Source organism: Ochotona curzoniae, unplaced genomic scaffold (genome assembly GCF_017591425.1).
Source record: "Ochotona curzoniae isolate NIBS_2020 unplaced genomic scaffold, NIBS_Ocur_1.0 contig_899, whole genome shotgun sequence".
Lineage (NCBI taxonomy): Eukaryota > Metazoa > Chordata > Mammalia > Lagomorpha > Ochotonidae > Ochotona > Ochotona curzoniae.
In genome coordinates, this window is record NW_024466605.1 from 7,867,437 (window position 1) to 7,882,903 (window position 15,467).

A 15,467-nucleotide genomic window follows, 5' to 3' on the forward strand; every position below is an offset into this window, starting at 1 on the left:
CCTCCTAACCCAGCTTACATGCAGGCCAACAGGTGTTGTAGCCCTGCCTGACCTGGGCTGCCTCTGATCTTAGTTCTCACACTCACCAGTGGCAACAGTGGCCCAGCAACGGAGGTCCCCACAGCTCTCATACAGGTCTCGCCCATCACTTGGGTCTTAATGTGTGCTCTTGGGTGCTGTGGCCTAGTCTGGCATGGCTCTCCTCACCTTGGCAATGGAGTGCTGTAGCCTTACCTGGCTCAGTCTGCCTTCTATTCTAGCTCATGCTCATGGGTGCTGCAGCTTGGTTCAGTGCGGCCAACCCTCAGTCCCTATACTAAGCTAGTTCAGCTGTTGTTATGGCTTGATCTGGCCGGTCTGCATCCTGTCCTGGTTCTCACAACTGCCATTGGGTGTTATGAACTGGCCCATTTTGACCTGACCCACATGTATGCTGGCAGGTCTGGTCTGTGCTGCTCTCAGTCTTGGTTCTTGTCCTCACCTGGTGGGATTGCATCCTGACAGAGGAGTTTCCCAAATTCGTCTATCAGGCCTCCTAGTGGCAGTTGTGCACTCAGGTGGCCCTTGGCCCAGGCTGACTTGGTTCACTTCCTGTCCTGACAGAAACAGTGACCTTGCCCAGCAAGCCGCACCCATTCCGATTCTTACTGTTGGTTGCTATAGCCCAGCCATACCTGGTCTCCATCTAGATACGTCTTTCGCAGAGTTCACTGGGAGCAGAGACCTAACCCAGCCTGTTCTGCACTCACCCTGGCTGTCACAAGCACCAGAGGGTGCTGGAGTCTAGCCCAGTCTGGTACACTCCAGGCCCAGTCCACACCTGTGCTCAGGCACGCTGCAATTATGTCTATCCCAGATTGCTGCTGCCATTCCAGCTCTCATGCTAACCAGTAGGAGCTACAGACCAGCTAAGGTGTTCCATTAACTTCCAACCAGGCATGCCAGTGGTTGCTCTGATCCAGCTTGGCATAATCCATCTTCTGTCTTGACTTTAGCCATCTTGTAGCTTGATCTGTCCCAGCCCCATCCCAGCTCTTGCTGGCGGGTGCTACAGCCTAGCCCTGCCCAGTTTGCTCCATCCCTGGCTCATGCAAACCGATAAGTGTGATAGTCTAGCCTGGCATGACCCATACTCCAGGCTGGCTCCTGTACTTGCCAGTAGACTAAGGCTAAGGCTGGCCCAGTCCTGTCTGGTCCGCCCCCCTCCAGAACCACATCACACTCTTGCTGGCCTGACCCGCACCCAGGCCTGAACCACATTCTCATCAGCGGGAGTGATGACCCACTAAGGGAGTTTCCTAAGCTTGCCCACCAGGTCCACTCCTAGACTCAGGTTGTACTTGTCCTTACTATTATTTGAAGTTCAACTTTGTCAGGTATTAGTGAAACTGCTTTTCTTTCTTTTGAAATATTTGACTTTTGCTTTGTACCTATAGCTTTTCTTTCAGATATTTCTTTGTAGATAACATAGAATTGGCTTTTAAATTTATTTTTGTCTTTTAAAAAGGTGTTTACTTATTTGAAAATTGGGGAGAATGAAAGAGAAAAGGATGGAGAAAGCCAGTATTGGATTGAGCCAAAACCAGGAGCCAGGCACACTGTCCGGTTCTTTGTTCCATGTGGTGATGGTGACCCAGCACTGGAGTCATTATCTGCTGGTTGCTGGGTGTGTTAGCAGGTGGCTGGATCAGAAGCCAAGTAGCCGGAACTTAGACCTGACCTTTGATATGTAATGCCATTGTCCCAAACAGCAGTTCAATGCACTGCACCAAGATGCTGGTGCTATTGACTAACTTTTTGAAACAACTCTGTGTTCTTTTATGTTGTCTTTTTTGTGTAGTGTTCTGTTACTTGTTTGAAAATTTTATGATTCACTTTTATTCTTATTCTCTACAGTCTTTTTACTTCTTAACACTTCCTATTAATACTTATTGTGAGTCTATTCATTTCAGGTTAAAAAAAAAAAAGCAAACAACAAATCTTGAAAGGCAGAGGTGGGCCCAGGTGGGGACAGAGAGATGGAGCCAGGGTAGAGTTGTGGAGAGGGAGATGATCTTCCATTTCTCTTTTGCCTGCCTGGCTCGGGCTGGGCCAGGCTGAAGACAGGCGCCTGCAGTTCCATCGGTCTCCTCACGTAGGTTGTGGGGTCTGAGACTTCAGCGCTGTCCACTATTACCCAGGTGCGTCAGCAGATGGGTATCTGCAGGTCATGGGGCAGTCCGGACTCACTGACACCTGCATGGGATGTTAGCCGATTAACTCACTGTACCGCAATGCTGGCCCCTCAATAAATATTTGAGAGGGGAACCGAGAGAACACCTCCAAAATTTAAAAAATGTAACAGTGTATGTAAAATTCTAGGAGGGATATAAATGAACTGATGCTGTGCTTGTGTAGCAATGGGAAAATGGATCGATTTCAGAGACAACACTTTGGGAAAAGATGAATTGAGTTAAGGCCTGATTAAGATGAAGCCAGCCGTTCAAGGTATATCTGAGTAATCCATATGTATTCATTAAAACACTATATGCATTTCACAATTCTGCATCAAAATGAGATTCCATTATGTTTTCTTGAACTCCCTGTCATCCACTTGTATATTGAGTCGCCATGGTGAGACAGCTACAAGGTGGCTAGTACAGGTTTGGTGTATTGGCAGCTTATGTACCATATCTGTTGTTTGTCTTGAATAGTCAGAAATCTTGTGAAAATAAAAAATTATACAAAGTGTAATTTACGTTTGATTTCTAAAGATAAATTCTGTATTCTATGCAGAATACATTTCCTAGAAAATTCTAGGAATTGTATGTATTCAAACAGCGCAAGACACACTTTGCTTGGTAGGCTATTATTGTAAAATAATGTTTTTATCAGTGTGTTGTTACAGAAAAAGCGGTGGGGGCTAAACAAGGTTGTTTTAGGAAAAAAAAAAAAAGAGGGTAAGAAGAAAATAAAGCAAGATCAAGCCCCTGCCTCTGCTGGTTCATTCTCTAGCCGCAGCTGAAGCTGGGAATCTGAAACTCAGTGAGTGACCAGGGTCCAACTGCTTGAGCCATCTTGTCTTCATCCAGGAAGCCGGACTCGGAAGCTCACGCAGGCACAGAGATACAGCATGCAGGGTCTCTGGCCAGCAGCCTTGCACCTAAGCAGGGTTTTCAACTTGGTGGTATTGACGCTGGGGCTGATGTTTCCAGGATGAGGGTTGACTATGCATTGTGGGGTATGCATCCAACATCTTTGGGTGCACACCCAAAGCGTCCCCACAGTGCAACAACCAGGCTTGTGTCTAGACATATCTCCCTTGGAGGACAGGCTTGCCTTGGTTCAGAACTGGTTTAAAGATACAATTTATCTTTATAATAAACAGAAGTGAAATATTTAATCTTCAAGTTCCATTTTATTGTCACTTGACAGTGCTGCAAGGAATATCAACATGAGTAAGGTTTTAGTAGGCTGAGGGGGTGAAATAGCGTGGGAATGCTGAAGTATTTCTCAATTTTATGGTTAGCACTTGCATTTTCAACTTAAAATATTTTCTTCTTGGGCCTGGCATGATTGCCTAGTGACTAAATCCTTGTCTTTCAAGCATCAGGAATATGGACTCTCGTTTGCCTCAGCCACAGCACCTCCCACTCAGCTCCCTGCTTGTGGCCTGGGAAAGCAGTAAAAGACAGCCCAAAGCCTTGGGACCCTGCACCCGCATGGGAGACCCAGAAGAGGCTCCTGGTTTCTGGCTTCGGATTGGCTTAGCTCTACCCATTGGGGTCACTTGGGGAGTGAACCAGCAGATGGAAGATCTTTCTGTCTGCTTTTATCCCTGTAAAATTTACCTTTGCAATAATAATGATAAATCTTAATAAAAATAGTTCCAGCTTATGGTGGGTTTATTCATATGTCACAATGGCAAATCAAGGAGCATCTGTCTAGTATAACATGTTGGATAGTGTTTATTTGGTGTTCGTGTGGTGCTGTAGAGCACTGGAAGGAAAGCAGCCATGTACAGGTATCTGAAACATAAGCCAGCGAAATGTCTTTACTATATAAATTACTAATTTAAAAACAGTCCTGTTCATGATGTCTGGGGAAAAATGGGTTGTTTTTTAACATTGTTTTTCTCAGTGCCCCGATTGTAATGTGGAACATTTTTGCTTTTGCTCACTAGGTGGCGGTCTTCACCATAGAAATGTTGAATGAGCAAGCTTTCTGGCATGCAGATGTATTCTTGACTGTCATTAAAGTACTTATTCTAGAATGAGCTGTAGGGAGAGGATTTATTGTAGTCATCTTTTAAAAAGAATTATTCTTTTTTTTTTTTTTTTTGCAAAGTTGGAATTACAAGGAGAAGGGGAGGCAGTGAGAGGGACCTTCTGTCCGCTGGTTCACTCTCCAAAGTGGCTGCAGCAGTCAGAGCTGAGCTGATCCAAACCAGGAACCAGGAGCTTCTTCCAGGTCTCCCATGCAGGTGCAGGGTCCCAAGGCTTTGGGCCGTCCTAAACTGCTTTCCCAGGCCACAAGCAGGGAGCTGGGTGGGAAGTGGAGCATCCAGGACACAAGCTGGCGCTCATATAGGAACCCAGCATGTACAAGGTGAGGATTTTGGCCACTAGGTTTTGGTGTCAGGCCCATGTCAATTTTTTTTTTTTTAAATCAAATAGAGACGTGATCATGGAGTGATTGGACTTAGGTAACACATCTTATTTCACAGATTGACTTCCTTTCTTGAATCAGAACCATGTTTAAAGACAGCACAGAATTGTAAAGTCAAGAATCCAGTCTAAGTCAGATTTCATCGTCCTTCTCAGCTTGACTGGTTTGGGGAAGAGACTTAGCTGTTTTTGTGTCTGAGCTTCCTCATCTGTGAAACAGGCAGCATGATGCCTGTCCTGTATCTTTACCAGTGTAAATACAAGTGCGCAGAGTATGCAGCAGAACCGAAAACAGTAAGAGTGCAGCAGCTGAGCTGTTCCTAGTACGATTGGAATAGCTAAATGGTGTCCAAAATACTATTGTTTCAATGCTGCTCACCTTGCTGCTGCTTTATTTGACACTGACCCAGTGGTTTTGTAGTTTTGATTTCGGTTAGATTGATTGTAAAGAAATGAGGCCATGTTAGTTATCTGATTCCATTTTTGTAAACACATAGTGGTTTTTGGTGAACTGTATATTTCTTTTAAAAGGATATATTTTTTAAACTTGGAAAAGTTACAGAGAAGGGGGGGAGGCAGAGAGAGAGAGAGAGACCAGTCTTCTGCTTGCTGCTTCATTTGCTAAATGACCACAGAGTCCAGAGCTGGGTCAGTTCAAAACCAGGAGCCAGAAACTTCCCCCAGGTCTCTCATGTGGGTACAGGGACGCAAAGTCTTGGGTCATCCAGTGTTGCTTCCCCAGGCCACAAGCAAGGAGCTAATTAGGAAGTGGGGCAGCTGAGACGCACACTGGTTCCCCTGTGGGGTGCGGGCACTGCAGGATTAGCCCAAGCCACTGTGCTGGCGCCATGGTTAATTGTTTTGAACTGTCTTGAACTGTCACCTTCTACCACCCAGGGTGTACATTGGCAGGAAGCTGGAGACAGGAATTGACTTGGGGTTCAACCCCAGACACTCGGGTATAGGATGCAGGCACTCCAGGCAATGTCTTTAACTACTACACCAAATGCCTGCTCAGGCATACATTTTGAAATAATAATTTTTTTGCTCTGTTAGAGTTTAAGTCTGTTTGTTTTCTTTCTCCCTCCCCTCTCCCCATTTCTTTTTTATCAGAAGGGCAGATTTACAGAGAAAGATCTTCTGTCTGCTGGTTCTCTCTTCAAATGGCTGCAGTGGCTAGGGCTGAGCCAATCTGAAGCCAGGAGCCTCCTCCAGGCACATGGGTCCTAAGGCTTTGGGTTGTGTTTGACTGCTTTCCCTGGACATAAGCAGGGAGCTGGATGGGAAGTGGAGCACCTGGAACATAGGGGATTAGTGCTCATGTGGGATCTCAATGTTTGAGGGGGAGGATTAGCTACTTGAGTTGCTGCACTGGGCCCAAGAGTTAAGTCTATTTCAGAGGTTTTTCTTTCCTCTGCATTTGTAGCAAGTAGAACTAGTCACTACCTCCTAAAATGCAGGTAGATGAGGGCTTGTCTTTTTTAAATTTAGAATGGAGAAAATTTGAAAAAGCATAGTTCATATCCCTGTTCTGTCCCCCTGCCACCCCATGGAACAGACACTGGAAATTTGCGGATGTGTGGGCTTCTTGAGTTATTCGGAAGTCGAAGTTGTTGCAGTGACACTTAATCCAAAATTCAGTGAGAAATTGCAATGTTGTGAGAAGATGGGACAGGCTCAGTGAACACCAGTGAGAAGAGCTAAGTTAGAATTTGTAATGAACTAAACACCTAGCATGGAGTGGCCTGCAAATGTAGCTCTCCTGTGGGGACTGCAGACACAGAAGTTTGCACTCACTCAGGGACCTTATCCCCAGGCGTTGCTGGATGCCTATGAAAAAGGTTGGGCCTAAGGTCAGGTACTGAGTGTCCTGCATGATAGACTGGAGGGAACAGTAGATAGTTAAGGAAAGAGAGGGAGCTCTGTCGGTATCTTTCTTCCCTCTTCTATGAGACAGAATTCTTAAGCCACTATGAAAGGGAAATGAATGAAAATCTTTAGCCCTGGGGAGGGACAAGAATATGTGTTGTGCCTACAACTTCAGCAGAGAATGTAGGAGCCCTGAGGCGGCCACGTCCTGGACACTGTTGGCGCTGGGTGTTTGCCTAAGACCAGGGCTTACTCAGAGTGTCAGAGGACACTCGCCCTTGCACCCACTGCACAAAGGCAGCACCTGTGGAGTTCTGAGAGGCAGACACCTGAGATGCAGCAACCAGATGGTGGGAAAAGCCCTCTCATACCCCAGCCTGCTCCTGCCACACTAGTATGGCTAGGGGAGCTTTAAGCTGGTAGTGCTTTGTGGTAACCATAGCAGCCACAAATTCCAGACCTTACTCAAATGCTGACAATAGGTTGACTCAACCTCTACACACTAAGGATTTGGCCGAAGGAAAGGCGTGTCCACTTCCAGGCATAAAAGCTATTTAGTTCCAGCTGTCCTACAAAGGATATCCTGCTTTCAGAAAAAAATAAAATTGAGACATAAAAAGAAGCAAAGAAAAACAATATACTGTTGAGATATGACATTAAAAGAACCAAATCCTTAGGACACAGTTGCTGAAACCACCAGATGTGGAGTTTAAAATAATGAATTAAAATATTAAGGTCTCTAGTAGAAAAAGACAGACAACATGCATGATCTGTTAACAGTATTTCAGCTGAGAAAGGCTATAGGAAAAGTAAATGAAAATCCTCAGCGTGAAAAAGCAAAATAACAGTGATGAAGAATGCCTTTATTTAGTAAGCTCATCAGTAAACTTGTAGCCAAGAGAAAATCTCTGGCTTGGATCTGTGAATACAAATTATCCTGAAATGCAAAGGGAAAAAAGATGTGGAAACTAAGTAGCATCTGCAAGCCATGGGATGATAGTTAGTGGTCTGGGTGTGTGCCTGACGTCTCAGGTGAAAGGAGGGCACTTGTGATGCTTTCAGGGTGGGCATTGTGGTGCCATGGGAAGCTCTCATCCCATTTCACTAATCCGGCTCCTGCTGATGCACATCCTGGGAAGTAGCAGGTGATGGTTCACGTGCTTGAATCCCTGCTTCCTGCCATCGCTGACCTGACCCACCCTTGGGTGGGAAGTGGACAGCCATTTGATGTTGCCCAAGAGATCCTGGGGAGTGATCAGCAGATGGGAGATCGATTCTCTCTCTCTCTCTCTCTCTCTCTCTCTCTCTCTGTTACTCTGCCTTTCAAATATATAAAATAGGTAGACTTGAAGGGAAGATAGTCCCGCATTGGAGAGTCTTGGCTTTATACTTGCATCTGCTTCTGACTCCAGCTTCCTGCTAATGCAAGCCCTGGGAGGCGACAGTGATGGTTCAGTAGTTGGGTTCCTGCCATTCATGGGATTACAGTACAGATATGTTGGTTAAATATGCTTTGGAAATGTTTTCTTCCATTCTTTGATTAAAAAATTTAATTTTGGTGAAATCCAGTTTTTTTTTTTTAACCTATGCTTTGGTGTAATAAACCAAAGGTCATGAAGATTTATTCCAGTTTTTTCTTTCAAGAGTTAGCTTTAGTAATTGTATTTAGATCTTTATTTTTTTAAGTATCACTATATATTAAATGTAGATCCAGTGTTCATTCTTTGGAAAGTTAAATGAATTAATAAAAGTAAATAATATGTGATGTAATATGTGTTAAAAATGACCTAATCATCTAACCCTTGGCTATTTTCTTAATTTGAAATCTATGTGTATTTATCTCCACTTTCTTTGTAAACAACAAAAACTAGAAACAGCTCATGTTTCTTCTTTTTTAAAAATTTTTAAATCTATTTTTAATATTGTCTGCATAGCTGAGAGTGACAAGTGCCCATGTGAGCCTCTGATGATTAGACTGGGTATGGTTTAGTGGGTGATATAAATGTTTCAGTTCTTCTTATTTTTTTCCTTCCTCCTGTGTCTGCAGGTGTAAGGTAGGGAATGTGGAAAGGAGGCCTGCTCCTTGCTGTCCAACTGCATTAGCACAAGGAGAAGCAGACAGTCATTTGATGTCACCTTAGAGATCCTGATGTGGGGAAGAATGTTCAGAGTGTGCTACTTCAGTGGTCTTAATAGTTCTGAGATGTTGTTGGCTTCATTGTACCAGGGTTGAGAACATTTCCCAAGGTCCATTGGCTAACCAAGTCCACCTTAGTGCATCCACAGGCCCAGACACTTGCTGCAGAGCTTGGCCAAGAGAGTTGTCCAATCTTTTCTGCTTCCATTCTCTGCCATTCAGTGTCCTCTGATGTTCTAAATGAGCTGGCTGTTGGGTCCCACATGTGCTTCTGGCCATGCTATGCAGTGTGTGGACATCAGCACCTGAGGAGACCCAGCCCTGATACATGTGTTACAAGTATCTTGTGATTTTCCCTGTGGCTGGGGTTTGAGTCTAGCAGTCTAGTTGGGGAGTTCTCCAAGAAACCTTGCCTGGGGAGTCCTCAGACTTGACTCCTTTGTGTGTGCCAGCCAGTGCAGGATCAGGTTCAGTCCATCACCTGCATTGGCCAGTGTGTATATCAGTAGGTATAGCTGCATGGTCCGTTCTGGCCCCAGCTGCCTCTCACAAGAACTGTAGGGTGATATGGCCTAGCCCAGGCTGCCATAGGCCCAGTTCTCACACACATCAGCATGTGTTGTGGCCTTCTTGGGGCAACTCCCAAACCCTACCCCCCAGCCTGTCCCCAGCCCTGTTTTTTTGTTTGCTTTGGCCTGCCTCAAGTCCTGTCCTTCCTTGCCTCTCGGTGCTGCTACCTGGCCCCGCTCCCAGTTCCAGCTCTTACCAGCAGATGATCCAGCCTTGCCTGCACCTCAGCCCCAGCTTTCATGTGAACTGCTATGTGTTGTAGCCCAGCCCTTTCTACAAGCCATCATGGCTTGCTCATGCGCTAACAGGTGCTACGGACTGGCCCAGTCTGGCCTGGCTCATCCTCAGTTCGCACGATTAATAGTAGGAGAGTGTCCAAAGTTCCCGTACCAGTTCCACTTTTAGCACCAGTTCTCACATGTACCTGTAGGTGCTGTGGTCTAACCTAGCCTGGCCTGCCCCTGGACCTAGTTCTTCTTCTTCTTCTTCTTCTTATTTTCTTATTAATTACATTGCATTATGTGACAGTTTTATAGGTATTGGGATTCCCCCCTCCCCTCCCCCCATGGTGGATTCCTCCACCTTATTGCATTACCGCAGTTCAAGTTCAGTTGAGATTCTTTCATTGCAAGCGTACACCAAGCATAGACTGGACCTAGTTCTTGAGTGCACCTGTGGGTGCGGCAGCCTGGCCCAGTCTGTCCTGCTCCGAACCCTTGATCTTGTGAGTATCTGTGAGTTCTGCAGTCTTGCCTGGTTTGGCCCACCTCCAGCCTCAGCTCTTATACATACCAGTGGGTGCTACAGTTTTGCAAGGACAAGTTGACAAATCCCCCACAGAATCCGCCTCCTGCTCCAGTTTTCTCACGTTCCTGTGGGGGCTGCGGTCTAACCTGACAGTCTGTCCCCTGCCCTGACAATGGTCAGTGGGACCTGTAACCTAGCAGTGCTAGGCCTGTCCCGCAGCTCCAGCTTTTAGCATGTGCTGGCAGGTGGTGAGTGGTGCTACCTAACTTAGCCCAGGACTCCCATATGGGCAGGCTCCGGATTCTCCTTTCTGAACTACCCTGTGTCAGCTCCCTTAATTACTTGTGTGTATAGTGGCCTGGTCCATGAAAGCCCTCAGAAGTCATTCCACACCTGTTAGAATGACCTCAGTGACCCCCCACTCCAGTATGCCCTAGATCCCTTTCCCAGCCCCCCACGCCGTGCAGCCCAGCATGATCTGTTGGTGAGATTCAACCTGGCGCTCCCCTCAGCTCAGGAGGAAAGGAACAGAGTGGGACGGACCTTGTGTTGCAGTTTGCTTAGCTGCCATGTGAGATGGCTGCATTATGTACTGGAGTGTCCAGTTCAGGTCCTGCCTCTGCTTCCAGTCCAGCTTCCTGCTGATGCACATCCTAAGAGAACAGGTGATGGTCAAGGTGCTTGAGTCCCCGCCACCCATGTAGGAGACCCGGATGGTGTGTTTTGGTTCTTGGGTTTTGTGACCAATCCTGGCAGACTTTTGGGGAGTAGTGAACCAGTTCATAAAAGGTGTACATCTCCAACTTTCTCAACTCTCTTCCCCTCAAAAGGAAACAAAAAAAAAAAGGCTATACTTAATGAATGAATCCAGACTTAAAGGATACCGTACGATATTTAAATATATGTATTTATGGCATTCTTTCTTATCATGCTTATTTTATTTTTATTTATTTGAAAGGCTGAGAAATCAGTCTTCTACCCATTGTTTACTCCCTAAACACCTGCAACAGCCAGTTTTGGGTTAGGTCAAAGCCAGGAGCCAGAAGCTCTACCTGGGTCTCCCAAGTGGGAGACAGAAATCCAGTGACTTGAGCCATCATTTGCTTACTCCCACATGTGCGTTAGGGAGCTGGATTGGATAGAGGAGCTGGGACTGGAACCTACCTAGGTACTCTGGTATAGGGGACCAGCATCCCTACCAGTGTATTAATTCTTACTCTACAACTCCGGCCCTAAAAGTATTATTGAGAAACAGAGTATAAGGGAGAGAGGTGTGAGATGATACTCCATTGTGATTTTAATTTGCGTTTCCCTACTATGAACATTTTTCATATCTTTATTACTTTTCTTTTTCTTTTTTTTTTTTTTTAATAAAAGTCATATTGGGTTTTTTGCTCAATTTTTAGTTAGGTTGGTTTGTGTATGTATGTGTTTCTTGTATGTTTCAGGTATTAACCCCATTCAATCTGCAGCTGCTTTTGCTGTGCAGAATCTTTTCATTTTGATTTAATCCTATATGTATAATTTTGGTTTTATTGTCTGTGTGATTGTAGTCAAATCCAAAAAAATCTTGGCCAGACCAGTGTGATGAAGTTTGCTCCCTATATTTCTTTCTAGTGCAGATTTTCCATATTGTACAGGGTTACGTTATGACAACCCAACATAAATTGAATGTATCTTTTATCAAAAGTGCATTTAATCTACTTTCTCTGCCTAGTATGTAGGTTAGGAACACAGCCCTCCATTGTGTACTGGTTGGTTTTCCTGTGGTCACTAGACTGTCTAGAACTTGAAATTCAGTCCTGCTGTCCAACATCATAGGAGATTGGGAAGAGCAGGGCAAGATCAAAACTCAGTGTGCAGTTTCTACTGAGTGTATTTCAGTTTCATGCTATCCTAAGGCCCCCAAATCCCAGGTCAGGAAATAGATTTTATGTTCAGGTCTTAGCTTTAAATCTTTAATTCATTAAAAAAAAGAGATTTATTTATTTTTCTTGGAAAATCAGATTTACAGAGAGAAGGAGAGAAAGATCTGCTGGTTCATTCCCCAACAGCTGGGACTGAGCTGACAGAAGTCAGGAGCCTCTTCTGAGTCTCCCACATGGGTGCAGGATCCCAAGGCTTTGGGTCATCCTTCACTGCTTTCCTAGGCCATAGCAGGGAGTGGTTGGAAAGTGGGGCAGTCCGGACACCAGCTGACACCCATGTGGGATGCTGGTGCTGTCAGGTGGAGGATTAGGCGATTGAGCCACCACGATAGTCTGTTTAATCCATTTAGAAGTATTATTTGAATGTGGTATAGGATAAGGGTCTAATACCATTTTTCTACATGTGGATATTCAGTCTTATTAGTCCCTTTTGTTGAAAAGAACATGTGACTAGAAATGTGCAGGTTTGTTTAAGATCACCGTGTTCCATAGTTGTATGTATACTTGTGTGTCAATGTGAGTCCCACGCTATTTTGATTACAGCTTTGTAATGTAGTTTGAAGTCAGTGTGGTAACTTCTAGCCTTATTCTTTTTTGCCTAAGATTAGTCCATTTTCCACTGCTAATAATAAAATATTAGATTGGGAAAGTTATATGAAAAAGAAGCTAATTTTGGTTCACAGTTGTGGTTAAGGTAGCATGGCACAGTTCTGTATCACGTGACAGGAAATGGTCTGGCAGAAAGATCCAGCTACACTGGCTTCCCTAAGCTCACCGACACTGGAGGATAACAAATTGACCTGTGCATGATCACATCAATAGACGAGGAAGGACACAGTCACCTTTTGAAGGCCTAACCTTAATCTCACTTTTTAATATTTCATAGGCTAATTCAACCCGAGTTTTGGAGGAGCCAAACCAAATGCATAACCATGGTAATAGCTTTTTTGCCTGTTCACCCACTTTTGTGGTTCATAAATTTTATGATTGTTTTTTATACTTCTGAGAAGAATGACATTGGAATTTTGATAGGTTGAATTCAGTCTGTAGATTGCTTTAGTTAGTGTGGCTAATAGCACAGAGTGGTAATTTTTCCAGTTCTAAATCTAGATCTCAAGATAGTCTTCTGATCTCCAGATCCCTGACTGCATATCCGTGTCCCTGTCACCATCTATGGTAACACACTCATAGCTCCTGGGGGTGAAGATGTGGACACGCCGGGAGGGGTGTTTTTCTCTCAGTCACAGAAGATAGCATTTCAATAGCATCTGAAATTTTAGATTACTGCTTTAGAGGATAATATAAATTTCATAATGTTCTATGGAATGTTCTATTCTGAAACTGCAGAATGAATAATAAAGGTTAAAGGAAGCAAGTTAACAGGAATAGTAAGTATGTTATTAGCAGTTATAATTCTTCTCAAGACTATTTAAAATGTTACATTAAAAGAAAATTACTTGGGCCCAGTGCAGTAGCCTAGTAGCTGAAGTCCTCGCCTTGCATGCGCCAGATCCCATATAGGCGCTGGTTCTAATCCCAGCAGCCCAGCTTCCCATCCAGCTCCCTGCTTGTGACCTGGGCAAGCAGTCGAGGACGGACCAAAGCCTTGGGTCCCTGTGCCCACATGGGAGATGCAAAAGAGGCTCCGGGCTCCTGGCTTCAGATTGGCTCAGCTCCTGCTGTTGTGGCTGGTTAAGAGTGAATCATCTGACAGAAGATCTTCCTCTCTGTCTCTCCTCCTCTATATATCTGACCTTACAATAAAAATAAACAAAAATCTTAAAAAGAAAAAGAAAATTACTCTAGTAATATAAATACTTCTGCATATTAAATTTTTTCTCAAGAATTATATACAACAGATCTTTTTTGTCAAGAAGTGTATAAGGAGACCCTCCCCTCAGCCTTACTCTGTGTGCACCAGGATTCCATATGGGTGCCAGTTTGTGTCCTGGCTGCTTCACTTCCCATCCAACTCCCTGCTTGGGGCCTAGGGAAATAGTAGAGCTAGACAGCCCAAAGCCTTGGGACCCTGAACCAGCATGGGAAACCCAGAAGAGAAGCTCCTGATTGCAGATCAGCTCAGTTCTGGCCATTGCAGCTACTTGGGGAGTGAACCGGTGGATGGAAGATCTTTGTCTCTCTTTCTCTCTGTATATCTGACTTTCCAATTAAAATTAGAAAAAAAAAAATCAGTACTGTTCTTAAGTGTAATGGTAAAAAGAAGGAGAGTACCCTCAATGACAGGAAGAGACAAAGGACATGGCAACTGAATTCAATGACCCTGAAGTGGATCTGGAGCTAAGAAAAGGATGCAGGTGGTCCAGTGAAAGCTGAATAGAATATATTGATTCTTCATAGCATTGTATTATGGTTAATAAACTTCAGTCATATAATTATATGTGTCGTTAGCATCAGGGGAAGTTGGATAAAGGGTATAAAGAAATTATGTACTAATCACAGATTTTTTGATAATGTAAAATTATTTTAAAGTAAGTTTAAAAATAAAAAAAGAAAATAATTAGGCCTGATGCACAGCATAAATTACTGCAGTAATACACAGTATCCCATTTGAGTGCTGGTTTGAGTTAGCACGGTTAAATGTTGCCTGCAGTAGATGCACATGAAGTCTCAGTGTGTGGTATAAAGAACCTCCAGCATACCTATGTAAATTAAAAAACCTCTTAGGAAGGGACATTTGGGATTTCAGTAAGTTTGTGTCCAGATTGAAATCTTTATGCCATTTTTACGTTTGGTCCTTAGCAGCCAAAGCCTAGAAATTGTATCAGTGTCCAATGTTCCAACTGTTTAGGGCATCGTTTACTTCATGCAGTATGTATTTTTTAAAAAGAAAGAAAGAATTGTTTCATGGCCTTTTGGCTAAGGTCAAGTGTAAAAAGAAAGAAAAAAAGCCTAATATAGAACTGGGTACTGTTACCTTTATGGTTTCTTTAAGGATAGAATTGACAAGCTAAGGGAAAATGAAGAGAGGAGAGGCCGGGTGTCCCCTGGTGAGAATCTGTGATAGGAGGACGGGGTGCATTGGGAACTGTTAAGACAGGAGGCCCCAGTGAACTTCCGACATGCTAGGGAGGGCTGTTCTCTCTCCACCATCCCCCCTCCTCCTTTCTCCCTAAGTGATGAGTCCATAGGTCTTAAGGTTTTAGTGTCACAAGGGTTTTGTTAGAGAATAGATGCGGGGCAGGCATGTGGCATGGTGGTTAAGATGCCATTTGCCATATGTAAGTACTTGGTTTGACTTCTGGCTCTATTCCTGAGTCTAGCTTCGTGCTGATGTGTACCCTGGGAATCAACAGGTAGCTGGGTCTCTGCTGCCTGCATGGGAGAGTGGGCGTGTTGGATTCCTGGCCCTGCCTGTTGTGGGCATTTGGGGAGTGAATCAGTTGATGGGCGATCTCTGTCTCTGCTGTTGAGATGTGAAATAAAAGGAAATGGGGGCTAGTGTTGTCGTCCCAGTGGGTTAAACTTCGAGTTGTGATGCTGGTATCCCATATAGGTGCTGATTCAGCTTCCTGCTAAATGTACCTAGGAAAACAGCAAAGGATAGCCCAG

At 44.4% G+C, this 15,467-nt stretch overlaps 1 protein-coding gene across 2 annotated transcripts in view; it reads left to right on the top strand.

The window, feature by feature from the left end:
• The window catches only part of GTF2E2 (general transcription factor IIE subunit 2), a 69,158-nt gene that overhangs the window by 50,588 nt on the left and 3,103 nt on the right, over positions 1–15,467 (top strand). The gene's annotated exons all lie outside the window — the stretch shown is intronic.